At 43.9% G+C, this 26,976-nt stretch overlaps 1 long non-coding RNA gene across 4 annotated transcripts in view; it reads right to left on the reverse strand.

The window, feature by feature from the left end:
* Nucleotides 1-26,976, reverse strand: part of LOC121071076 — a 150,533-nt gene that overhangs the window by 9,642 nt on the left and 113,915 nt on the right. For 3 of the 4 annotated variants that reach the window (XR_005820368.1, XR_005820367.1, XR_005820366.1), the window contains exon 3: nucleotides 6,177-6,271. This is a non-coding gene — a long non-coding RNA (uncharacterized LOC121071076). Of the gene's footprint in view, nucleotides 1-6,176; nucleotides 6,272-16,840; nucleotides 16,989-26,976 lie in introns of all 4 variants that reach the window. The other variant, XR_005820369.1, reaches the window with a different exon arrangement.

Raw genomic sequence — 26,976 nt, forward strand, 5'->3', positions numbered from 1 at the left:
AGCACTTCTACAGAAGAAGATGAACAGCCCTTTGGTCACAAACTTATTTTTGTTCTTTAAGCAGGTGATGTTCACTTGTTAAATTTTTCCTAAGGAGAATTAAAAATCATCCTCCTGAGACTATGTTTGAATACAAGGACACGAACAGCCTCATTAGAGAAAAGGGGGAAGAAAAGCACTGTCTGAGAGCTGCCATCACTGACTGGGGTAGAACTGTTAAGAGACAACTGCCTTGGTTGACATAAAATGGCGCTGCTCTGCCAAGGTCCGTGGAAGCAGCAATGTTTTATACTAGCTAAGAGCATCTGGACACACTTGTTTCTCACTTTAATATTATACTGAATACTTAAAGATGTATATATTTACAACATGAAACATTTTCATGTGGAGGAGTTAATGAAGCCAAGCTTAGATCTGTGGACACATCTACCACCCTTTATTAGAATACCGGGAAAAATAAGGTCCTTTACAAGATCAACTAAATGAAACACCAGGAGCCACTATCCAAAACAGACAGATAACAAGGCATTTTAAGCAGCTGCTGAACGAAATGGCTACCTTCAAATCTGATATTCCACCTGAAACAGGCAGGACAAAGGATTTCAGACACACTCAAGCATAAAGCTGGAGGGGAAAAAACAAAACCAAAAGTACCAGGCAAGAGCAGATAAGAGTGTTGGCTCAGGGATGCTTTAGACCTAATAGGAAGCACAATAACCATGGTAGAGTCTTTGCTATGTTCAGGAAAGGTAACGGGAGTTTGTACCTTCTTGGCAAATAAATAGGACTACACTAAAGGAAGAATTGATTTTGCTATTAATTTCTCCTTTCACTATTGATCTCTGCACCTCCCTGCCACTACACCTGGAAAACCAACTAGCAACTCGACTCAAAAGGAGAGTGCAACACAAAAGAATCAAATGCCAGTTGAAAAGAGCTATCCGCACACTCTCCTCTCACCATCAAAGCACAGCCCTGTTCTCTCAACCTTTTTGGCCCTCTGTTTCGGTCTGCAAAATGGAAATTGCATTCCAGAAGAGAGGGAGAGTCACAGATCGTGAGCTCAGTCGGTGAACTCTGGATGAGCAGGCTGCCCTTCTGGCCTTCAGCATTTTTATGTCTGCAATACCTCCCCGTATGGCAAGTGCTACCTACATGGGGAATATCTTAGCTCTATGCACTGTAGAAGCTACTTAAAATATTTGTGGAAAAACACCAGTTTCAGATATGTGACTGACAAGCCTCAATTAAAATAGAGGAGGTTTCAATACAAATATAAAGCTCACTATAGATCTGTGTGACATGACATCAGCTGTGAATGTAAAATAGTATATAGAAGCGATTTTTGCAACAGCAACAACCTAAAGGCAAAATATCTTTTCCTATTAGATCTCCCATACTGCTTTCTGAGGAACTAATAAAACACAAACTATGTTTGCAATGGAGGATGTTTGCATATGCTTCATTAATTACTTTGGCAAGGCGTTTGATACCAAACTCGCACATATTTTTACATAGGCTTAGGCAATCCAGTTCCATTTGTTTCACTACTTATGTTTCTGCACTAGTTGTGCTCTGCATCATTTCACCAAAAAAAAAGAAAAGAAAAAAAAAAAAAAAAAGACATCACCGAGCTTGGAATTTGAAGTTCTGCTGAGATTTCTAAAAATATTCTTTCAAGTTCCACTGAACTTGGCTGGAATGGGAGAAGTGGTGCATACTTATCTTCATGTTGGAGCCCCATAAAAGTCCTACAGTAATGTTGTCCTTGCAACCTTGGCATCACACTTAACACTAGGCTTATGATGTGCTAAATTTTCTGTAGAACTGACTGTGAATTTTCAGATGAAATGACTTCTCATTGGAATAAACTAGCTTGTTTAAACAGAATTTTGGGGGCTTTGACAACCTCACATCTCAACAGAGATCTCTTACAAAACTGTCTGTGGGATCCTAAATCATCATCCTTTGGCAAGGAGATGATGTACTTCCTATGCTGCCATTTTGAACAGAAACAGGAATAAGAAACGCTCATTTTTCTAAGGCAGTATTTCTGAATTTTCTTGCCATCTCCAACTCTCTTGTTGCATCCCACCCCAGAGCAAAACTTCCCACAGAAGGTCTCCCAGCAACACGGAAATGTCAAATATCACGTCCTCTGGTCACCCAGAGGAACAAGACTGCCACGGGGAGGCACGGAGCAGCACTGAGAGAAGCAATGCAGCAGAAGGCTCATTGAGTCTTCTCGGGGGGTTTCCCAGCTGCTGAGGCACTGGACAAACTCAATAGTTTTTTCCATGTAGGTCTAGACCAGCTTTCACTTTGGGTTCAATGCCAGTTACTTGTGGCTGGCAGTGCTTAGCATTATCTAACAGCTCACAAAGGTTCTCTGCAACACCCCAAAGAAATAGATGGAGAAACCCATATTAAGTAACTGCAATGCACCAACCCCCCAAATCAAAGGGCACATCCTCATGCAGAGCAGGTCCTATCATTCCACCGCTGATGACTGAAGAATCTGCTACGTTAAAGAGGCGCAGAGAACATTTGGAAGGGAACTGCAGAAGGGAAGAGGGTTGGGGAAGTTATTTTCATGTATTTATTTTCACCTTCTCACAAACATAAGTGTACATTCATATACCTTTGTGTGGTATTCCAATCCCTAGTAAATATCAAATACCCCAAAAGAGTTTCGGAAATTAGGAAGAACTTGCTCAGGGCTCACATGCTCCCCCTAAGAGCACCACATCATTTCACTGAAGAGAGAGGCAGGGTCTCAACAATACCCCGAAGTGTAGCATGGTCTACCTCACCAAATACATTACTCCTACTGAAAACCAAATACCTGTCAGCCTCAAGGCCGCAGACCTGGGCACCATGTGCAGCCGCTAATTACAGCCCCCAGCATTTCACCAAGCCTGGACAATCACACTGAACAACATACCGGGATCAATGCGGGAGATGAGGATAAAGACCAAACAGTGCTGGAGATGTCCTGGAGAAGACTGGTAAACAACAGGCCTCCATAGCAAAAGGCGATAGAAAAATCAAATCACACTGAAATTTATTGAAGCTTAAAGCTGCTTACGAAAATGGCTTAAAGGTGAACGATTAATTTCAAACCAGGCCAAATTGAGGAAAAGATGCTTGATGCACACACCAATTTTGTCCCTCAAAGTCAAGAATTGCCTAATCAATAGCAATGCTAAAAGGAGATGGGCACTCTCAGGGGTACCATTACAAAGAATTGCACTGGGTTTTAGCCACCTGGCTCCCAATTGCTTTAATAGATGTCACATGGCTAAAACCCAGTCCAAAGCTTTAAAAACTTAGCCCTTGGTCTTCCTGAGCATCAGTTGCTGTCAGGTGGCAAATGCAAAACAGCAGGAGAGACTGGGAGATTTGCTCCTGTATTGAGCAGTACTAGAACATGCCCAGGAATTTGCAGTGCTGTCACAAGTGTCAGTTACTGGGCGAAGCAAGGGAAAGCAGGAGGGGGGAAAGGGGTGAGTGAGAGAAAGTGGAAGAAACTGCATTTAACCCTTCCTCTGTTGGTATGTTGATAGCAGTCTGCATCAGGTACTCACATTGTTGGGCTAATCCAATCAACCTTCGTCTTCCATTAGCTAAAAATAAACTAGGACTTTCTAGGTAATGCTCTGACTGCTCCCCCCATTCCAAATTGTGCTCAACATCTTAATGGAAAAGTTTCAAGGGGTTTAAGGTTTTAAATCAAATAAAGAAGCAGACAAAAGGAGAAAAATCCAATCAGAGCAGAAAGGGCTGGCTTATAGAGGAACTGATTTTCTTTCCATTTTCACCAGCACTGAACTCCACAGGAGCAGCAGCTGGAGAGTTGGAAGGAGGCTGACAAAATGGTAGAGGAAGGAAGATTTTCTTTCACGCTCATATTATACTTAATTTTACACAAGGAGAGGTGGCATCCTGTGAATAAGATCCAGGTTTGACTTGGTTCCTGATCCTGCTAGGGGTCAGCTATGGGACAGTGAGCACTTTGCTCCCTTCCTCAGGCAGTTTGTTCAGCTCCAGAGCCCTCTGCGGACAGGAGCGTGCGTGGCAGACAACAACAGGAGCTGCCTCCGGTCAGCCGTCTCCTCACACAAGGTCGCCTTCTGGTGCTCCCACAGACCGCACGACTGCGAGTGATAGCAAACACTTTTTAAAAGGAGGTGGGGAAATATTGTTACAGAGAGCAAATCAAAATGCACACGTGGAAGTGGGTGGGGAAAGGAAACAGAGAAACTAAGTAAACAAAGAAACAAAAAAAAAAAAAAAAAAACCAACCAAACAAAAAAAACAAAACAAAAAAAAAACAAGAAAAACAAAGGAAAGAAACAAGCCCAGAACAATACTCGAGCTTCCAGTTATGACAAGGTAAAAAAAAAAAAAAAAAAAAAAAAAAAAAAAAAGACCCATGCTGCCTAGCTTCCTGCCAGCCTAGAGAAACCTGCACACCTAAAGTTTGCAAGTGTAATGATTAGGTGCTGGTTACAAGAGAAGGAAAGAAAGGCAAAAACCTTCCCCCAAATAGCAGGTACTTGTTATGAGCATACAAAAGCTACAAAGTGATCTCTTTTGTAGGGGAGCCTGAACATACTTCACAATATGGCCCCTTTCCATCGAACCCTGCAAACACTGTATGTGCTTTAGAAGAATAAAAAGACAAAAAGCAAAACAGAATGCTCTTAGCTAAAGTAAAACTGTATACTGAAGAAACTGAGAGCAATGAGATTTCTATTCAAATAAAGGACAGAAGTCTGATAAGATGTAAGAGTGTAGAAGATATTGCTTGCGGGTCTGATTCAGATCCCATTAATTTGATAAGCTTTGAATCCAACCATGAGTGTAGACCTGGTTCATGAGCCACAGAATATTTGTGAGTGCTACTGTTACGCTGGCTTTTCCAGTATCTCACTTCATAGACATTGGAGCCAAACCACATCGGTTCCCCTTAGTTGAGCTGGATTGGCACTTTGGAAATCCTAGTACACAGGAAAAGGTTTAAATCCTCACATCTGAGGAGTAAGAGAAACATGGAGTTCAGCTACTGGCTAGAAATGGCTCAAAAAAAATGAAGGTAGAAGTGGCAGAAAAAGGATAAACAAAAGGCAGAAAAATGTAGACGTAAATGAAAAGGAAAAAAGGTTCAACAGGGAAGGCTGAATACAGGAGAGTATGGGAAACAGCAGGGGAAAAATGAAATAACCAAAAATAAGGAAAAGAATTAAGGAAACAGAAAATGAGAAACAGAGGAGAGCACTAGAACTCACAAAGGAAAAATGACCAAAAGGTTAGAGGTAAATTGGAGGCAAGAAAAGGAAATGGTGAGGCAATGAGTGAGAGAAGGAAGAAGGAGGGGGAAAGGTGTGAGGAGCTGCAAATGGCAAGGCAAGGAGAAAAAATGGGAGAGAGAGAAAAAGAGAAGTAAAGAGAAGGAGCTGTGCAGGGAAAGGACCAGAAAGAGGAGAACAATCCTAGGGAGCCTGCTGTGGTGGGTCGCAGAGGAGTTCACAAGCCCATGCACTCCAACTATTTCTTTTTGATTCTGTGTCATTGTCAGGCTTCAGACTGCAGCTGCAAATTGTTTGTCTGGCAGTTCTGGTAGGTTTGATTCAATAACTCCTATAAGAGGGCAGGCAGGATATCAATGCTGCTTTATTGCCTTTTTCTCTGCCTACAATAGCAATCCTCCAGTTATACAGTATTATAAAGTGCCATCACTGGGGGTTGTATCTCAGCATAGTCACGTCTCATCTTCCTAGGCTATAATAAGCTGGCAAAGGTAAAAGTCTGAAACTACGTGAGCCTCATGAAATGATTAATATTGAGATTGGTGTGAGGGACTGACACAGAGCAAACAACAGACCCTCACTTCCCAAGTACCACACTGAGGGTACAGCTCCATCCTACAGGATCAGCTCCACCAGAATGTGCTTGGTAATCTGTGTCAAGTCTCACTTCAGCCTCTAGCGGACAAAGCATTAACGCTCCAGAAAGCTGCAAGCACTACTGGGAAACAGAAAAAAATAAGCTCCACAGCCCTGTCAGTAAGGTAACTTTTCACACCTCTCTCAAAATCCTTCGGATGCGGGCTCTTTAAAACTAATCACTCAGTGACATTTAACATAAGACCAGACCAACCGACATTGTCTTACCATTTTTCCTCCTGAAAGCTGGTCTCCTCAGGCTGCAGGGCTGTCCCTCACCAGGCTGACACGGAGAAATTTCCCCAGCCTTGACTGTGCATGATCTGTCAATAATAAGAGGCTTTCAGTTACACAATGCTGTCAAATAGCACCTTTTACAAACGCTAAATTCAAGTTAAAAATGTCACAGCAAAACAGGAAAATCACCACAGAGAAAACCGCCTGTGAAGCATTTTATTGGAGTGTCTTTTAAAAAAGAAAAATTCCTGGCACATTGTTCTGGTTAAAGCCACACAAATCAGAAGAGAACTTCTCATCCAGGCCAGGTCATCACAAATCTTGGGAGCAGCTGAATAGAAAGAGGCCCATTTTGTCTGCTTAAACTTTGTCTCATATATAGATATACAGAAAAAAATCCCTGCTTCATTGGAAAAATCGTAGGCGGATGTCTTTAAGGATGCGTTTAAAAATCATCATGACTTTATGCTGCAGTTTATTCCGTATATTTCCATCCTTTTGAGTCACACTGTTCAACCTCCTACTTATTCTTAATAGATTAATTTGCGATTGCTCCCTCGACATTTCAGCCTTTCATGATGGAGAGCAGTTCCTCTCATTTCACTCATCAAGGCTCCATATAATAATGAAAGTTCTCATAGGTCACCTCTATTGCGTCTTATTTCCTTAACCCCTTTAGCCTTCCCTCCCAATGAGCGTTCTTAAACCTGGAGCTGTCTGGGCTAAGGGAAAGTAAAATTTCTCCTGTAGAGGCTACTATGATTGAATCCATATTGCATCAGTTCTACAGAAAATTTGGGTATAGCCATGTGATTTCAATTCTCTGACACCTTTACTATGTCATAATAATCTGTTTGTTTCTTTTCCAACCAGTCATACACACAGAACTGCTGGGATTTTTCTCCAATAACCCCAGGTCTCTTTTTTCTTTGGTACACTGAATAATATGAACTCTGCTGTGGTTCACTAGCTCTAGACTTACTGTTATAGCCAAATAAAAGATCCAAATCCTCCTCGGTTTGCTAAGCATTGCTTCTTACTGTTTGCTTAATCTTTACATTTGGCAGAATAATCAATGCCTGTTATTTTACTTGTTACAATCTTTCAGAATAAAACTGTTAGGCAAGATTCTGAGCTGCTCTAAGTTGGCATGTCTCTAGCATCACTTCAGCAGTCCAGCCTCACACATTAAACAGATGCTTCGAAACAAACCTGGAGGGCAAGCCGCCAATTTGAATTTTCCAGTTGTTACTTATGACCAATAGCTGTTTCCTAAGTTGTGGCCCAGCTTCATGATTTACATTTATGCAGGGGAAAGTCCCGATACAGCCTACGGGCAGGTAGGCGAGCTCACGCAGTGCACAAGAGGTGCAGCTCAGCGTGCAAGAGAGGGGTAGCTAGAGGTGTCCAAAGGCAGCCCTCTTCTCCAGGAAACCTCCATTAAAAAAAACAAACCATCGTGGTTTTTTTTTTTTCCAAAGAACATTTTTACATTGGATCCTATTCCGGTATCTACTTCTTTAGTGCAATCTATCCATTCCATAGAAAACAAGATGGTTCCTACCAGCAACACAGCACCATATGAAACAATGCCATTCACAGGCACAGCCTCAAAGGTTGTGCATCTTTAGGGGAAGGAGACAACAATTAGTTCAAAGTAATTCAGTGCTGATTGGGTTGGGGATAATTTCCCGGCAACTAAGGATGGGATTGAGACCAAAAAAATCATTTCAAATAAGTACGAAGGAGTCACTGGATAGCAACACCTTTCAGTCTCTGGAGACCTAGAATTGATTTGAACTGGTCTACCACTTAAATGGAGAAAAGCTATTATTCCATCACTAATCTCTTGAGCCATTCAGTCCCCCTTGAACCAATCTTTTCTTCAACAAGCTATTTTACATATTTCACTCATCATCTTAGCCCACAATCTTCATGGGAGTAGCTTATCAAATGATTTGTGTGAAAAGGTAAGTACATCTCCCTTTTGCATTTCTGTTTATTCTCGCGTTTGTTACTAACATGACCGAACTTTAAATGTGTTCCTCTTCTCCTTGCCTTATGGTACCCCGCTTTTCTTGCTACCATTCACATAATATAACAATTTCTTAGTAGTTTATCAAAGAAGAACCAGCCTAGAAGCACCTGTTCTAGGGACTTTTTTCCTGGATAAATATAAATTTATTGCCCTCAAATGTCCTAGCAATCACCAGAATAATGCTGATGCCTCCTTAATAGCTCTGCAGCCCAAGAAGGGTCAGATCCAGGATTTGTAGAAGAAGAACTGAAGCACAGAATTGCTAAGGGCTGAATTTGCAAAAGTAGTCTTCATTTTTATGTGTGTTCATGGCCACCAAAATGTGGACGCAGCACCCACAAGTATACAAAGAGGATGTAATTAATAATTAAGAATGCCTGAAAAATTGAGCCCTTGGTGTCTAATAGCAGGCTTGCAAAAAAATTAGGGCATTTACAAATGGGGGGCTGCAAATGAGGCCATCCAGTCAGTGGGAGAGCAAAGCTCAGAGCTGGGAGCTACAGTTAGTTGCAGGACCTCACCCGCTCGCGAGAGAATTAGGAGAGAAAGCAAGCAGGCATTCGCACCCAAACCTCGCCAGTTCTCTTGCTGGTTTTCCACTATTTCATGCACTCGAGCCACCTGTTTCATCTGCTTTATGCTTTCTCTTCCTTAAGCATTTTCCCTGTAGTTTCTCACACCGCTGAATTTCCTCCGCTTCCTCCACCACTCCCGGAATTAGAATCCATGCCTTAGAAAAAGATGCGACTTCTTCATCTCAGGCAGCTAATCCCCCTCCCGCTCACCCTGCAGGTTACACGGCCGGCGCAGCACCACTTTGATACTGCTCCTCTGGCAGCAATTAGAATCAAATCAACACCAGGCTGTTTATAAAAAGGGATGTTGCTATAACGACACTATCAATTCTTCCAAACATTGTAGCTATTTATCAAGTGATTAAAGTAGAGTAACTTACTCCGGTTTTACTAGCCTATTTTCCATTGGAACTTAAAAGGTTTTACTGCCTCAAGTATGGCACTTGGACTGCTAATAATTTCGATTTTATTACATTATCATATTTTTTAGATTTATTTCTAGGTTTTGCATAAGATTCAAATTGTTACCCAGTTTATAAAATAAGATAAATTTATCTTGGTCAAAAATCACATTAAGATAATTATCTTGCCCTTTTGGCAGATAATTTTGTTTGTAATATATTGAAAATGCTTATTTTTTGTTTTTCTAACCACTCATTCTTGCAAAAGTGGCTATTTTTTTTCCCGTTGCAGGCACCTCTATCTCCCTCTCACTGTCAAGGGCTGTCACAACTCTTCCCGTTTCCCCTTCCTACTGGGGAAAAACCAAACCAAACACACCTGCTCCTGGCTTGGCAGTGAGGAACTGCAGGCACCTGTGTTTCTGCAGGCAGGCAGGGCTGCTTGTCCTCCGGTCATGCTACGCTGCGGTGCTGGGCCTGTGGGGAGGGTTCATCCAGACTCTCGAAGGGCTTCAGGAAAAACACTTGTGCGGCAGGGAGCACGTCAGCCTCCCAGCGCGCTGTGATATGCAGGGCGCTTTGCTGTGCTCCTGGTCAGCTCCCCACCCCCCCCGCTCCACCCCATTAATGAAATACCATCTCAGATGGCTGGCCGAAAAGACCTTTTCTTAAAGAATGAGCTGAGGTCACTGCCTGATTTCTTCTCTGCTTGCCCTCTCATCAAGCTCGGTGTCCCTGAAACTGTTGTACAGCCTCCCCTCATAGGGCTGCACTTCTCTTTCCACTCCTGAAAGCAGCAGACTGAAGATAACACTGGAGGCTGCCAACGCAATTAAGTCAGAGCTAATTTAGTCAGGTACTGAGTAGCTGCTAAAACTCCCAAATCATCAGAAAGATACTAATCATCAGCTGTCAGAAGAAAGTTGCAGCTCCTAACCCCAGAGTAAGTTGAAGTTTCAAATATTTATTTGGAACGTATGGAGTTTCCTTTGCAGCAATACGATAAAATACTAATTTTCACTGATGTCCTAACTTGACATCAATAACTAGTTAAAACAAAATAGCTAGGTTAAAAATTATTAAGAGCGGGTGTTGCTTAGTACTGATGGAAATAACTCTGTCATGTAATAGGCTGAGGGGCATTCTGGTGGTATAGAAAAAGCGGGGTGATGCCCTGAGTTTTCACGAGGATAAACAAGGTTATTTCAATTATCCTAATATGCTAGCACATCAAGTACTGATGACAGAAGTACCAACAAACAGACACTGGCTAATATTGAAAGGTTTTGAGGTATGATGATGAAAGATGTACGTTTTTTTGAGTGAAAGTCTTCATGTTTCTCAATATCTAATTCAGCTTTGCAAAAGCAATTCTCTCCCTGCATTTTCCCCACTGCTTGAGGGCCCAGGAAGGTATGCCCTGCCCAATCTTCTCCTGCTTTAATGCAGGAGGAGAAAAAAGAAGCAAGACAAAATGTGAGAATGTCTAAGAGAAGTCCCAGAATAGAGTTCAAAAATATTTTCTTTTAAAAGTCCAGGCTCAATGTGAGTTTGGGGTTAAAATGAGGATCTGTTCACATGTTTATGTTATTTCTAGTGACAATCCTTTGGTATACACAGAGGCAGAAATTCACTCTTTTCTAGTGAGAAAATATCTACCTTTCTACTTCAGCGCTGCTCAGAGCCCAGGCGACAGCAGCGTCCCCTTTGTGCCACCCCACGTGTCCGCGCAGCCGGGAACACAGGGACAACAAACACGCGACAGAAGGAAGCGAAAGGGGGGCAGCTGGGGCTCCCTGCAGTGAAAATGGGCTCAGTTCTACTGATTTTAGTGCAGCCATCGAGAAATCGCACCAACAATTTGTATAAATCACAATCCAGATGGGCTGGCAACAAAAGTTTGGCTGTTTTGCATACTCCATATCTCTGAACATTTTTCTCTTGTAATGACATGGTGAAGAAGCTGATGATCATAAATATGGAGTGCATCACCCTGTCCTTTAGCTCCCTCCTCATTGCTTTAGCAAAGTAATACATGCATCTCAAATAAATTAAACATGTGACATATAAAATCAGTCCATGTTTTTTGGGGGTTTGTCAAAATCCTGAGAAACCAAAACGTTGAAAAACACTTGTCAAAATGTTCTGGGATTAAGTAGTTAAGCTGTCATCAACAGCTTAAACACTGTTTATTTGAATATGTAAAGCAACTTTTTGAAAACCTGAAAGTACAGAGTCTGTTGATCAGAGCTCTTTCTCCATACATCTTAATTTTGCTTGCCCAATCTCTTGGGAAATAAAACTTCACATGAAGTGTGAGGCCATATACCCAGGCAGTGAAGTACCCTGCTCTAGTGACACAGCTGACGAGACCAAGTATGGCCCTGGCATTACCATGGTACTACAGGACTATTACTCGGCAGTGTCCATTATTTGAAATGGAGTTACTCTGTGCTTACCACAAAGCACAAGTAGCATTTTGCAGTAACACAATAAATAACCCGTGTCATCTCTGTATCTACACCTTTTGCAGGAACAGATACAGACCCAATCTAAAAGCAAATCTAAAAGTGCTATAATAATGCTGGAATGACATGCCTCTTAAGCTGTTTACAGCTGACAGACTAAGTGAAACGGTCTGACAAGGAGGAACATAGTATGTGTTGACAGCCTTGCATAGTTCATATTTGAAAGGCAAAATTAAAGTCATACTTTCACAAGGTGCAGAATTCTGCTCACTTGAAGGACATTCTCTTAAGCAAAGCATGATATTGAACCTCTGCCATCCTCCTCCTCCCGTCTCCCATTTTTACATGTAGGCCGTTAAGTGGCACACCTCAGAAACCAGTCCTGACTCCACACCTCCGTAATTGCCTGTGAAAACGTATCATTTAGCAGGGGACGGAGACGGAGCAACAGTGAGAGCAGCCATAAATGTTCGCCCTCTATAATTTAAGGGAGCACTACAACGTATGGGCAGCATTTGGCTTTCCTTACCCAGGCAGCACCACTAGGAACGAGCAAACATCAAACAAAGGCTGAGTACAAATCCCCTCTATCCACACCGGGGCCTTCCTCTTGATTACAGGATATGAGAGCAAAACATAAAAACATGGTGAATCCTAAGGAAGAAAAAAAAAAAAAAAAAGTAAATAAGAGCTAAGACGGGAAAGAGGGAAGGGCTGGAGACAGGCGCTGGGCAAAGCAGACCGGTTTGGCAGCTGCACAGCTGTAGTGCAAGGCGAGTCCAAGCGGTGGCCAGCAGCCGCACTCTGGTTTTGGCTGTGCCCTCGCTACCCCCGGGCAGGTGGCAACCACAGGCTGTCCACAGCCCGCACAGCGGTCAGTGCGGGTGCATTGGTGGGCTCTGCCCAGCTTCCTTTGAGCAGGTTTCTCTGCTGTGAAAGCCCTTCCTAATACTTGGCCCCTCGTTGTCAGTGGCCATGGGAAGCCAGGAGCGTTCCCTGTCCCTCTGCTTTTAGAGACAGCAACTCCTTCACTGGAGGGCAGAAGCAGCGAAGAGAGGAAAGCCAGCGCCTCACACCCCTTTCCTGCGGACAAGCCCAGAGATTCAGCTGCAAGCAACGCGAGTCAACCCAGCTCTTCTAATGAGCCCTATAGCTGGTGAAAACAAGGCCGAAGTTGCCAAATGAAATCAGCGCACTGGGGCAACCTACCAGGCGAGCATTAGGATGCTGTGTGGGTAGGGTAGGATGGCGGCAGCACCTGCCGGGCAGCGAGGCGGAGGTGCGGACCCAGCGGTACCCCAGCCCGGCTCCCAGGAGCGCCGGGTGCGGCTCCATGCCCACAGCCTCCCGGCCGATCACAACTCGGGCAGCTCAGGAATCTGACCGGTGTTGAGTGGAAGCATTTTTTCAAACTAATGGAAGTTTTGCCTACATATTTCTTCCCACACATGAAGGTCATCAAATGTTTGTGTGCCAAATGCTAGAACTGATGCCATCCTAATGAACTCTGAAAACATTTTCCTGTCAAAGCAAATAGAACAAGTTGACATCACTGATCCCGGCATCGACCAAAGAGGAAAAACAAACAAACCATCACTTCAAAAACCAGAGGGTTTTTTTTGTGCTCTGAGTTCAAGGATGTGAGTCCAGCGGTGCAATGACAAAGGGGAGCACGGTGCAGATGACAAAAGGGTTGCGCTCCCGGCAGACGCAGTCGGTCTTGAGCAAAAGAGATTGCCTCAGCATCGGGGGCAGAAGTGCCTGGGCGCTGCCTCCTCTGGCCTTGGTACAGGAGATCCCTCACGCTGAGCAGTGCTGGATCATTACCTGGAACACATGCCACAGGCTAGGGCCTGAGCAGAGACTAAAACCTACCAGACCCTGACAGGAGTTGCAGACTGATTACACACTTAAAATCAAGCCAGCAGGTCTCTACTGGGCTGCCGAGAAACTTTGTCTTTCCAATTGGTGCTCCCCATTCCCATGGCCACCTCCTCCGTCTCCCAGGGGACCTCCCAAGCCACCCGCCCAAGGCAGCGCAACCCATGGAGTGACAACCCTGCTGTGGCCAGACACAAGCACGGGGGAAGTGTATCTTACAGCTACACTGCTAAATTGGGTTTCAGGAGATCCAGACTCATTTCTTCCTTCTGACACAGGATTCTCGCACGTCCCTTGGCAAATCTGAAATTGTTCCACCTGGGAAATAACTGTTCCTCCTCTTCTGCCTCTCCTGCTCGTTCAGATATTTGGGACAGGGTTCAGCTTGCTGTGCATGGTTTCTAGCAAAGAAGTGCCCAGTCACAGTCTTTCTAGGTAGCTCGGTGTTCAGTATACAACTAATCAGAGCTAATTTCACTACCCACACAGCAGAGGAAAAGACAGGTACTTTCTTCAGAGTACACAGGGGGTCCTGAAGCCTGGTGGAAGCAGGTAGGTGCTGAGTGCCAACGGATTTCCCAAACTCATGTCTCTCCCCAGCTGCCATGACCATTTTGTTAAGGAGATTTTTCACAGAAATTGCTACTGGACAGAGGTACCATTGAAAAGCACAGCACTAAAATTGGGAATAATGACAGAGGAACCAGAGCACAATTAAAATGATGAGGCATGCTTTGATGCTCCCTACATCAAACACATTTCCATTTTATTTACTGATTTAATTTCCAGTTCTCCCATGCTCGCCCTGTGCCATCACCCACGTTTTTTGAACTGGAAGGTATTACCTCAGCTCCCATTTCTCCAAAAGTCAGTTCTAATCTCAGTCACTCTCCAGCCCTGCAGTTTTCCTTCTCCTTGACAAGCCTGACCACTTAAATTTCTATCAGCTCAGACAACGTTTACCCACTCCCCTTTCTGTTCCTATCTCATTTCTTCCCCTTCCAGTTTTTGTGATGCCACAATACATCTATGCCAGCAGGCAGAGCATGCAGAAATAGCCATATAGATCCTGACTATGTTCAAGAAAGGGGAAAGGTTGAAGTGAATAACATCCCGCGTATGAATGATTCCCTTGCTCGCTATATTACAGTGAGCTGCGCTTTCATATCCTGTGATGGATGTGAGTTATGGGTCACTCCCTCAATTGTGAAAATAAATGTACGACACTCACCAATTGTTATACTGTGTATTACAAAATTCTATCACTTAAGATTTATGCACTGAGCAAACCAATCATACAGACAATACAGGTAAAGCACAACTGCTCTACTACCAATTTTTTCATTGACAGAGGCAGATGCAAAATCACCCGTAGCAATAAGGTGATGCTCCATTATCCAGAGGGGAACACTCTGTGGACAAAGACTTTATCATATCCATAGTTTGCCTTGGGTGCAGTGGACTTAGCATGTGTTAAGTGATGCATAAGTGATCTGCTGAACTGGCCTAATAGCACAAAACACTCCTGGCTCTATTTGCTTATAAATACATTTCAAGGCACTGATTGAAGTCTGTGATGCCCTAAATGGTCTGGGACCCAGTTACTTGAGAGATACCATCTCCCCTTATAAATCTTATGTGGTAATTCAGGCCCACCAGATTTTCTTGCTTTCATTTTCTAGGTGGATGGTGCCGTGTCTCCAACATAAGATGCACGAGCCTGGTGCCTGTCCTCATCAGCTTTTGTGCACAACAGTGCTTCAGAGGACTGTTTCAAGAAGAAGTACAAGCCTGGTCTCTTCCGTGTGACAAACATTAGCTAATCTCTTGAGCCATCTTTTACACCATGTTAGCAACAGAGGGCCTGGCCATGCCTGGCCATGTGCTCAGGAAAGCTGTTCAAGAAGCCTTTTTTCTCTTCCTATTACAACCACAGAACCAGTGCAAGGGCTGAAAAATCACACTCTGACATGCACCACCTGCCCAGGAGGTCTGAGCTCCTGGCATCCAGGTAAGATCACCAGGCTGGCAGCCCTTGCTGATCCCGGCTCCAGCAAGGTCCGCGTAAAACATGCACAGTGCCACCGGCACATCTTAGCTAATGAGAGCGGGTCCTGGCCAGTTGTACTTTATTTAAAAGTCTGTTTTCCATTTTAGGTTCATTTTAACTGGCACAAGCTGCTGAAGCACTAGATGCCCTTATCTGCTTTCCTCAAGGGAAAGAGATACATAAAATACATAAGATTGCAGGTTTTTAAGATTAAATGTTATAAACACAGATTGAATTACATGCTTTTTATCCCTTTAAGGAACTCTTCTTGTTCACGGCATTCTGTTCCAGGTTTCCAAAATAATTTCTATTTACATTCCCATTTAGAAGCATTTAAAACACAGCAAAGAGAAGATGCATTTGTGGACATACCTGGGAACAGAAAGCTCTGGTCTGACTCCCAGCTACCTCCAAAACTCAGAAGGTAACAGGGAAAACACCCATCTTTTGGCTGACAAAAACCTTGGGCATCAAGCCACCCTTTCTTTGGTTACACGAGAAACAAAACAATTGGTGCTCCTGAGGAAGCCTGTTGGACATGAGAATAAAGCGTGGCTCGCTGACAAACTGAAGCAAGAAAAGGGCTGTGCTGGATAGAGGAAGAGGGCAGCTGAGCCCTGCAGGGATGCCAGAGGGGTGCCCAGTGGTGGGGAGCAGTGCCCTCGGCATGGCCTTTAATCAAAGCCAAAAAACTGATGCTCAGGGAAAAGGGCAAGGAAACTGTTGCCTTAATCTCTCTGGCAGCACAGATGCCAGCAAAGACTGTCTGGTCACCTTCTTAGAGGGAGCCTGTCTTTTTGGTAAGGCTGCCCTGATGAAAAGGAAATGAGAGAGACAAATAGTCACCCGCACGCTAACAGCCTCAGTGAGTTGTTTTGCTGTTTGCTTTAGTTCACTTTTCTACACTGCCTTAAAAGGGTCAGCAACCTTCATCCCGAAGACCCTATTAGAGAAGTAGCTTTGAGCAAAACATACAATTAACCCTTGGAACTCACTGTAGCAGGATATCATTGTGTATGAGAGAGATTTCCATTTTTTAAGAGGGATGGTATATAAACAGCTCTAAGAATGTACTCAAATATTATCACAGTATTTTTACTAGTGATAATTCATTGGTAACAGCCACTGTGTTTCGGGATATCAACAACAAACAAAACCAGGAACTAGTCACTGATTCTTCAGTCACCAAGTGGTAGCTGAATAAGATGGGCAAAACCAGTCAGATAAATCCAGCGTGCTTACAGTCTTCAGAAACAGCCGCTCCCAGAGCCAGGAATACAAGCTGCAGCAGGTGAATGGACCTCTGGCCTACTCCAGACATCGGCTTTTGTGTCCACCTCTGCTTCATGTCTGCTTACTTGCTAGATCCCACGTGATGGCCCTTCACAACCTTAGAAAGATTAACCAAAAGTACATCAAGCCCTGGCTGACCACAAAGGCTTAACAGAAAAGTTGGAAACAGTATACGTATAGAGAAGATTTCAAATGGAAAGTATCAGGAACCAACTGAAAACACTTTATTTCACTGCCCAGGAGACTCAAACGGCTTCTGCTAAGAACCGCCCAACTGACAAACCTGTGTGACAACGACATCCTTGCAGTGACTTCTGTCACATTCAGGAAAGACGTAAAGTCCCTGGGTCACAGGGACAGGGCAGCAGACAGGAGACACGAGATACCTGGAATGAGCTGACATTTGGAGTACTTTGAAGCCACAAGACTCACAACTCTCCTTCAAGACAGAGAAGGTGACATCCTTTGAAATGTGCTGGGCCACCTGGTTACAGCAGCAAGAGGGTGTGCTGAAGATCTGTGCAGACAGGATGCCACAAATTCTCCCATTCTGCCATCATTACCATCAAGAAGGAGCAAGAAAATGCATCTTTAGCCCTACTGGGTGAACTTATCAGACAGGCAGAAATTGGCATAATTGTACTTATTATGCTGTGTAACTAACTGACATCCCCAGGGCTCTGTCCTCAGCAGCATAACTCACCCTTGATCCTTCCTCATCCAGTTTGAAACAGGGAAGCCTTTGGATTTGATCTGAAGGACCTTCACGAGTTAAAAAATATACAGCTGTGGTTTCTGCTTTAACACCTCACTACACAAAACCAAAATGTCGTCACATGTAGTGGGGTGAAGGAAAAAAAACACAAACAAAAGCCCCTGCAGCCTTGTGAAACACAGAAAGGGAAACTATGCTGTGAGCTCTGACAGTAATAAAAACATAACTGAATTGATTCTAGAGAATTTATTGAACAAAATTTAGTTAGGGTCTTTTTGTTTGGTTTTGTTTTTAACGATTGCACACCACTTAATTTTTATGAGCTCGATGATGCCTTTAAGGCACATTCCAGCAGAGGGCTGAGGTGAAAAAGCCTCTCCAGGGAGGATGCAGCAGAAAAGAAAGCCTCTGGGACATGCTGGAGTGGCGCTAATCCGTTCTAGGCATGCGTTCGGCAGGAGCTACTTGCAGCTCTCAGGCTTCCCAGTAGAAAAGCCAATCTGCAGGCCCATGGCTAGGGATTTTCTACCTCCTTTGGCACACTGTGCCCAGGAGTGTGAGGGGGCTGATCCAAACCCTCCTTCAGGTTGCAGACCGCCGCAGACCTTTTCATGAACAAGTTATTTGAGTTAGGGGCTTTGTCTTGTCACCACCACTCCATCACCAAGACCTGGCCTTTCTCAGTAAGCACAGAGATCACACAGCTTGTGTATCCTAAGGCAGACAGGGCTGGCATGCTTGTTTTTAACAACTCTTAGAAGCCAGAGAATATCACGACCCACAGCACCAACAATATTAAACTGAGGAAGGAGCTGCTCCTCTCACCTGCCCAACAGAGCAAGCCATAACCGGGACCGAAGGTCCCCAAGCCCCTCTGCCCCTCTCCTGCCCCAGTGACAGAGACGAGAACGATGGCTAGCACAGGAATACTTGGGTAGGGGGTGACAGAGCAATGCTCCTCAGCCCCATAGCACTCAGCTCCTTACCCTGCTCCAGCTACTCTCTTTCCTGAAGCAGAGGCCAGAGCTCTGCCTTTCCTGAGGCGATTCGCAACACCAAGCCCCAGGGCTACTGTATCCAAACCTCCCTCCAAGCAGGCACCACTCACAGCACTTCACTTTTCAAACGAGAAGGTTGTACGCTTCTCTAGCAGAAGAAGCTTTTAGTGCCAGGAGAAAACACTAGAAATGGAATAAACTATTGTCTATAATATTTGGGATCCTTGGAATAACTTAAAAGTAAATTCCATCAGGAGCTAAAACCATCCCGGTTCCTCAAGTGCGGCTTTCCTCCCAGCTGCTCGCCCCTGTGCACAGAAGCTGTCACGCTGTGCGTTCGGACCATCTCTTCTTTCCTTTTGCCCCTCCTCTTCCCTCTCTTTTGGGTCTCAGTCAAGTACTGCATCATAGGGACGATTTGGAGAGGCAGAACGTGACCTCCGTGCAGGTCCATGGAAATTCAGATTGAGTTTAGGAACAAAAGACACTCCCCCACCTCCAAGAACCAGAAGGAAGACGAAATACCCACCGTTACTAGCACCTTGCACAAGTCCCACCACCCGGACCACCACCACGACCCCTGGAGCTGGCTGTCGCATGCCTCCTCTCCTGCCAACACAGAAGGAGCAGCGCCCGGCTGCCCTCGCCTCTTGTGCAGAGCTGGCCCTGAGGGTCCTGGGCGGTGGCATGGCGCTGCCACCCAGGAGGGCTCTTGCAAGGTGCGGGATAAAGGAACAGCGGGACCGATACTGTGTCTAATGCGGCACAAGGTTCCCTCAGCATGACGTGCCCTGGCTAATGAACGGCAGTGCCCCAAGTGCAAACAAGCTGGGAAAGGTTCTGTTTTCAAAGTGAGCGTATTGCACTTCAATGAAGATTTTTTCCCCCTAAAAAGTTTTAATATACACACTAAATTAAGCTTGAGAAAAGGGGACATTTCATCTTTAATCTATTTACTTCTGAATATTTAACATACAATTCTGGCACCAATCACCAGATTTAACTGGAAAATTACTCACTAATCTGTTTGCTTATTTGGAATAATTGGGTAGGCTGCCAGGGAAGAGGATTTCCTACCCTGTTTAATATCTCAGTTAGTAGTCCAATTTCAGCTTGGCGGCATAATTACTCTGACAGAGCTGTAGCCACAGGGCCTGTGAGTGGGGCTGCTTTTTAAACCGTAAATTATGGAGGATTAGCATTTATGAATTTTAAATCAGGGCTGTGGTAGGAGACACTAAAGCTGCTTAGAGCTTGCAAACCACTGCATTCAATCACCAGTCATTAACACATTCCTTCCCAGGACTTTCTGCAATCACGTTTAATAAAAAGGTATTTCTGATTTGCTTTAGAATATCACAGCTCTGTGTCTCCAGCCTAACACCAGGGATAAGGAGATCCACTTTCCAGGAAAAAAAGCATCACCATTTGAGCTGACCCTGATTTACCTCCTGAGTGAGATGTTACCGGGCTATCTCCTTTGCTTCATTCCTGCCGTTTCTCCTGCCAGATGGGGAACACGTGGTTTGATCCCTCCTATACTTAAACAATCACAAAAATTAGAAACTGCTGAAAATCAGAGCTGCAATGTGGCTGATCAGCAGAGATCTGAACTCTGCCATCCCCCTAGCTCAGGAGCTTTGACTTGTGAGCTCTCCACTGTTGTGTTTGCCTGTCAGGCTCACGATGAATCATTATGGGGTAAATCCTTCCTTTGAAGTAGGCATGTAACTTCTTTTAAGGCCAATGAGAGTTATGTACATGCACTGAGGGCAGAATATTTTATGCCCTGAAGAAGCAGCCTTAGAAAAAAAAAAAAAACTACCAAAAATCACACTGCTTTGAACTTTGGAGTTGCTCCACTCAGGAGTCTAAAGAGCTCTGAAGCCCTAAGACATGCATCCAAATGCAAATGCTGAGCCCTTCCTCCTCCTAAACATGTGCATCTCTCCCTCTGTGAGCCTACAATTCAGCAAGGTATTTAACTCAGTGCTTTGCATGACTGTTTCAGACACCAAAGATACACATAAGAAACCCACAATTTGTATGCTGAGAGGGTTTTTGTATGTTATATTATACCTATATAAGTTAATAAAAATAGAGACCCTGTCTGCAAACCAGAACAAAGGAATGAATGAAACAAAATAAGAAAAGCAGAAAAACGTGGCAAATTGGTCAGAGCAATACTTGATATAAAACCTTTCACTAAAACCTGAAGAGAACAGACGTTTCAAAAAGGAGCCTGCCTGACCTCCTCCCGCTGTATCCCCAGGGAATTCTCCCAGAAACCCAGAGGAGCTCTACGGCCTCAGGACCACCTGCAGGAAGGGACAGGAAGAAGTTCCCTGCCATTGCCTGCTGACAGGGATTTGTGGCCTCCCGAGTCACTTGGCGTTGACCTCTGACATCGGCAGGGTACCAGCCGATGATGCATCGCACTGCAGTCAACAGGGCTATTCACCAAACCAGCCCGATGACTTAAGATCCCCCGAGACCTCATTGAAAAGCACTGGAAATTAGGCACTTTGAAAAGACGTCACTTTTGAAAATACCTTTTAATCTCCTAAATTACTCATGCTTTTGAAAACTTTACTTATGCTAAGTACTCTGAGGGCCTCAGTCAGCAAAAGCTAAACCCAAAGACGCTAGGGAAGCACTCACACAGGAGCCCGCTCAGCTCTCCTCTCTCCTCTGTCCTCCTAGCAACAACACACAGCCCTTCTGAGAGCGCAGCTCTTGGCGACACCAGCCCCATGCCAAGAATTTGGCTGACAGTGGCAGGCCCCCCACCCCTAAGACTACTCAGACAGATGGATTTGCTTCCCTATTGCACCCAGACCGGACTTTTTCTAGCTGACCTTCTTCCTCTAAGGGCTGAGTGGAGCCACCACCTCTCTGCCAAGCCACGAGGAAGCTGGTGGCACCTTCCTGCCACGGGAGGCACAGTCGGAGCGATCCTCCAACACTGCAAACTGCCCATGGCCCAGGCCCCACTGAACCATGAATGAGGTGGCAAGGCCTTGGTGTAGATGTGATGTCTGAGCCTGGGGCGTATCAGGGAAGAAGAAGAAACACCGTCAGCCTCAGGAGCTTCAGCACGTCTCAGGACTCCCATCGCCCCCTCGGGAACCGGAGCAGTGTCCAAGCCCTAAGTGCTGCTCTGTGCAGGTGAGATCAGAGCGCAGCCTGAGCCGCCTGCACCTTATCAGAAACACTTCTTCACACACGTCCATTCATATCAACTATCATGCTGTGGGAGGGGAACCAGGCATGAGACAAGGAACAGTGGGGGAACAAAAAGCCATTTCAGTAGCTTTACGTTGGTTGGAAAAGCACTGAACAGCAGGATATTCCTCAAAGGGCTGTTCAAGTTGGCTTTGGGAGTGTTACTGTGATCTACGCAAAGACAACATAAGGGCTACAACAGAGACCAGATTCAAAACCCTGACAGTCAAAGTCTGACAGGAAAAAAATAAACAATTTGGACTGAACTCCTACACAGCATCTCTAAGCAGCTTCAATTCCTTAGCATTTGGGCAAAGACCTAGGGCACATTCTTATTTCCCCTGTACTATATAATTGCCTCAAAATGTTGGCTGCAGCCAGAAGTTATATTTTAGTCCTCATAAATCAAAGGAAGAGGAATATCCTCTATATTCAGTGTTTATACTGCAATATTTCTAAATGCATCCAAATCCTTTCTCGTCCCACATGGTTTCTGTGGGGCTCTGAAAGTATCTCAAAACTTGCAAAAGAAGAAAACATTTTTCCCCCAAAGGCAAGAAGGAAGGAGGTTGCACCGTATATATAAGTGACTGATAAACCTTTGACTTAGAAATCTCTCCTTCAGTAGGCTTAATATGCTTCCTCTGCCTGAGAAATGTATAATGTATAAAGCAATCCTGCCTGCCTCCTCCTCAAAGCCACCTGAACAATCTCCTTTCATTGGCCATGGGGCTTTACATGCAGCTCCTCCATACAACCAGGTGGCTCAGCATATGGCCTTGCTTTTTTGCCGCCGCAGCTAGAAGCCTTTTAGGTTTGTATAAATCTACAATTAAAAGGTTGGTTGCTGGCAAACAAGAGTCAACAGCATTTCCTCTGACACAGGAGAGATCCAGTATTGTTCTGGATTCCTTCCAAGTCTGTACAGAAATGGGATCTTTCTCCCCTTATGCCTTGATGGGGAAAATGGTCGATGAGATGCTGTGGACAAGAGCCCCTGAACTGGCTCATTTAAGAGCCTCACAGGTGGTTATACTGAGCAGTACATCAGTACTGCATCAGTACTGCATCAGTTACATCAGTAGCAAAACTGCAAAAATACTGCAGCATACATTGTTTAGCTGGGGAGAGAAGGCTGGAAGGTAAGTAATATGGTGATGGCCACTAGCAACTAAATGTTCTTCAAGTGTTTCCTGAAGGAAAAAGAAAATTCTTTGCAGATGCTGCGTGAAGACTGGTAGCACGAGCTGCACTGAGTTCAATACTTGACAGACTGAAAACATGCATAACTTTACAGTTGTGCAAACTGTAACCTCTTGGCATTAGTGAGAAGGGAGCAGAGGTTTCAGCTTGCTGTTCTAAGGAAGGATGAATCCATTTAAGTCTTGTCTTCCCCATCCAGAGCCAAAGACCTCGATAGCCGTGGAAGGCAGGTTATATCCTTCTGCAGAAAACAGTTCCAAACAACCTTGTTCAGGGCACTGTAGTGCCACCAACTCTACAGGCCAAGTGCACCAGCCTGTCTAGTCCTGCTTCATGATACAATGAAATCAAGTGTTTCACATTTGCATATATCGTGGTTTTGGCCTTATGGCACATGGTGAAATGGCTGTCTCAAAATGATGCAGCATGCTGAACACTTTGACATAACCTTTCTCGTTCGTGTGTGAATTCCTCTTACTTCTGTGGAGCCAAGTACTTGATGAATGACAGCTGAGCCTATTTTCATTAGTGTTCAGGGGATGGTTAAAGAGTCAAGGCATGCAAGTCATTTCTCATGTACACCTTGATATACCTATATACTGTAGAGAGCATAATCCCATAAAGCCCAAGTTTGAAATAATTCTCTCGTTGGAAAACACAAGGGACACATCACTGAAAAATATATTGGCCAGGACTGTAGATCTGCAGAAATTCTGTGAGACAGGAGATCAATGGGCACGCCACCTAATCACACCCCAGGCAGCAAAAGCCTCAGCATTGTCCTGGAAGCAGTGGAGTCGCAGGAGAAGTTTTGCTCTGGTTTGTCCCTCACTGTTACAGACAGAAAAAGGAAGGACAAAGGCCCTGTACACCCTGGGAGGACACCCAAGATAAGTCAGAAGTGCACCATTCAGATACCTCACAGAGGGTCAAGTCTCATATGTTCTTTATTTAAATGTTAAAATTCTTCAAGATACATTTGTCATGCTATAAGAGGTCGAATGATTCCCTTTGCCTCCTGGTTTAAGTTGGGGAAAAACTAGTGAGGCAGGGAGGAGAAGGGGAACCAGCACAGTGAATCTCATATGGAGAATGATGCAGTATAAGGTTTGAGGTTCATTTCCTGTAAACGGCTTGGTGCACATAGGTAATAACGTGGTCTGTGTATGAAATTGGCAAGTTTTTACCATGTTCAGATGAAAAAACACTTCAGTTGCAAACACAGTTTCCTCCTCATGTATCTCCTTGTACATAACGAAGACAGTCTCTCCCACAGGCGAGCTGAGAGAAACATCGAGTCTTTGTTCCTTTGCCAATATCTGCCAGATGGTACCAAGGCAGATATGCCTAGGCATCGGAATTACACTGCTGAGGGAAATGGCCCTAAGGAAAGCAGAGTATAGCAATAGGGTCTTTGGGACGCAGCCCACTCCAGCATCACCCCCTGAGTATCAGGAGCGATGGGATGGTCCCTGTGCTCTTCCTAAAGCTGCTGCCATTAGTGTGCACAACTGTGGTTTCTATCTGGTGTAGCTCCAAAAAGCCCCCTTAGCCTTCCAGGTTTTAAAATGCAGAAAGTTTGAAGAGTAAAACTCCAAGGTTGCAGATTAAAATTGATCTCAGATTAAAAATGATCTATTGTGCTGAATGGATCCCAAGTCAGATCCGCAGCCGGTGAGACTGACTGCAGTGCTGCGACTGATTTATGCTGCCTGAGGATCTGCTCCTCCACAGCTAGTGACATCTCAACTTCCTTTTTAATAAGCAACAGGCCCTCTTATCATGGGAAATATGGAAGGAGAGATGTAAAAGCTTATAATGTGAAAATTGGTTATCACGTACTTTAAACTAGTTCCTGCTATGCCCTTTGTTTTGGTATGAGTGTTTCATTTCATTACTCCGAGCTGTTTCACCATCTCTGGACTACGCTATGAAATACATTAATTATCTCATCAACTTTGGGGCAAAACCTTCAGTCCTTCTTAAAAACCATATTCACTAAAAACTGTCTTTGGGCTTTGTTAGGGATTCTGAGTGTGATGTGAGAGGACAGGACTGCAACACACTCCACTTAAAGTTTTGGTTCTCTTTGTGCTGCTTCAACATTAAAAAAAACAAAACAAAACAAAAAAAAACAGCTCAGTGTGGTTTTGCTTTTCTTTTTTTTTAATGTTTAAAATAAAAATTGTTCTCAGGTTCCCACCTCATATGTCAAAGTGTGAACCCATAAGAACTTTTCAAGGTTTAGTCATAAACTTCCAAAATAGAGGAGAACAGAATGGAAACGACAGGTAACTTTACTTATAGCCCTGCAAGAAGGTGCTATAGAAATATGGCAATGTCGGCATCCCGAATTAGCCTCTATATCAGATAAAAATGATCTACTACTTTTATTTCATAAATAAATCTTAATTAAGGTAGCATCTTCTCAAAGCATAATATAGAAGAAAGTAGGGAAAAAAAACCCTCTACGGTCTGTGTTTCCCACACTCCCACTTTGAATTTAGGATCGGGTTGGGGTCATTTTATAAAGAAAATAATGTTCCAGGCCCATCACAATTTGTGAAAGTCAGGTTAGAGTAAAAGCTAAATTCCCCACCGTCCTCACAAGATTTCTTGCCCTGTTCTTTTGTGAATACGCTAGAATGGGTGATGGATGGGAGGCTGCCCCTTTCTAGAGTTCTTGCTGTGTTTTGTGATAACTCATTATATTTCTTTCTTTACAAATAGCCCCATTAACGCTCCAGAATTGAACAGAATCATAAAGCTTGAAACATCCCACTCCCATTCCAGTAGAGCTAGAGGTATTGTTTCATGAATTACAGAGCTGCCAAAACCTGATTTATCCAAGCGAAGCCTTCAAAGCCAAGTTACAGATATTTATATATTTATTTAGGATTGTAAGAGAAAATACCTTTTACTGAGATAAGGATGATATAACCTAGCTACAGATTTATTTAAATTGAATTATATGTCTTTTATATTTCTTCAACAATATGGTTGATGGAAATGTTTTAGTCCTCGTTGTTTTTGGTATTTTTTTTTCTTTTTTTTTTTTTTTTTTTTGGCTGAAATAAAAATCTTATTAAACCATTTATAGAAAATTTACAAAACAGAAAAGAGTCAAGCTCTTTCAAAGTCTCGGTGGCCTCAATAAAACCTTATATATTCTGAGATTAGAAGCCACTCTTAGATGATTCTAAACAAGACTACTATAATCCTCTCTGTTATGGAGATATTTATTTTTGTTTGAAAAACTTCAAAGCAGGCCGTGACAGATAATCAAAATCAAAATTTGCATTCCAATGAGAGTTTCTTTTTGACAAAAAGAAAAAATAATTCTCACAGTTCTTCTGTAAAGGAGAACTGTGCTCAGTTACTTGAAGTTTTGGGGAGTTGAAGCGTGTGGTTTTTTTGCCTTTTTTGGTTTCATTGTTTTAATATACATCCCATTATTCAGTAAACTTTTGCCACTTTGAGGCAGAAATGCTGCACCAAAGCAAGAAACACATCATTAAACCTCAACCATTTCATTTTCCTTTAAAATCTTCGCCAGAATGAACCAAAGAGTCAGGGATCACTACCAATACACAGTCCTACAATGGCCTTCCTTGGTGGATACTACATGGAGACGTAATGGTTTCCTCGGGGAGCCAGGGTTAACTTCCAGTCTCAGCTAAAACTGCCAGGGAAGCATATGAGCCTATTCTTCTTCATGCGCCCAGTTCTATGAATATTTTTCCTGCTTGTGTTTGTGGCAGCAGTGGGGAGCTCTGTCTGTGGGCCAGGACCTCAGCGTGGCAAACTCCTCGTCACAGAAAAGTACCTGATGCTCCAGAGACATTTGTGACCTCTCTTTAGGGGCTGCGGAAGACATCCTGTGCTTGCAGGCATGCATGCACACACACACACATAGCGTGTGTGCACACAGTGGGACTGGTAGG

The sequence above is a fragment of the Cygnus olor genome, chromosome 5, assembly GCF_009769625.2.
Source record: "Cygnus olor isolate bCygOlo1 chromosome 5, bCygOlo1.pri.v2, whole genome shotgun sequence".
Lineage (NCBI taxonomy): Eukaryota > Metazoa > Chordata > Aves > Anseriformes > Anatidae > Cygnus > Cygnus olor.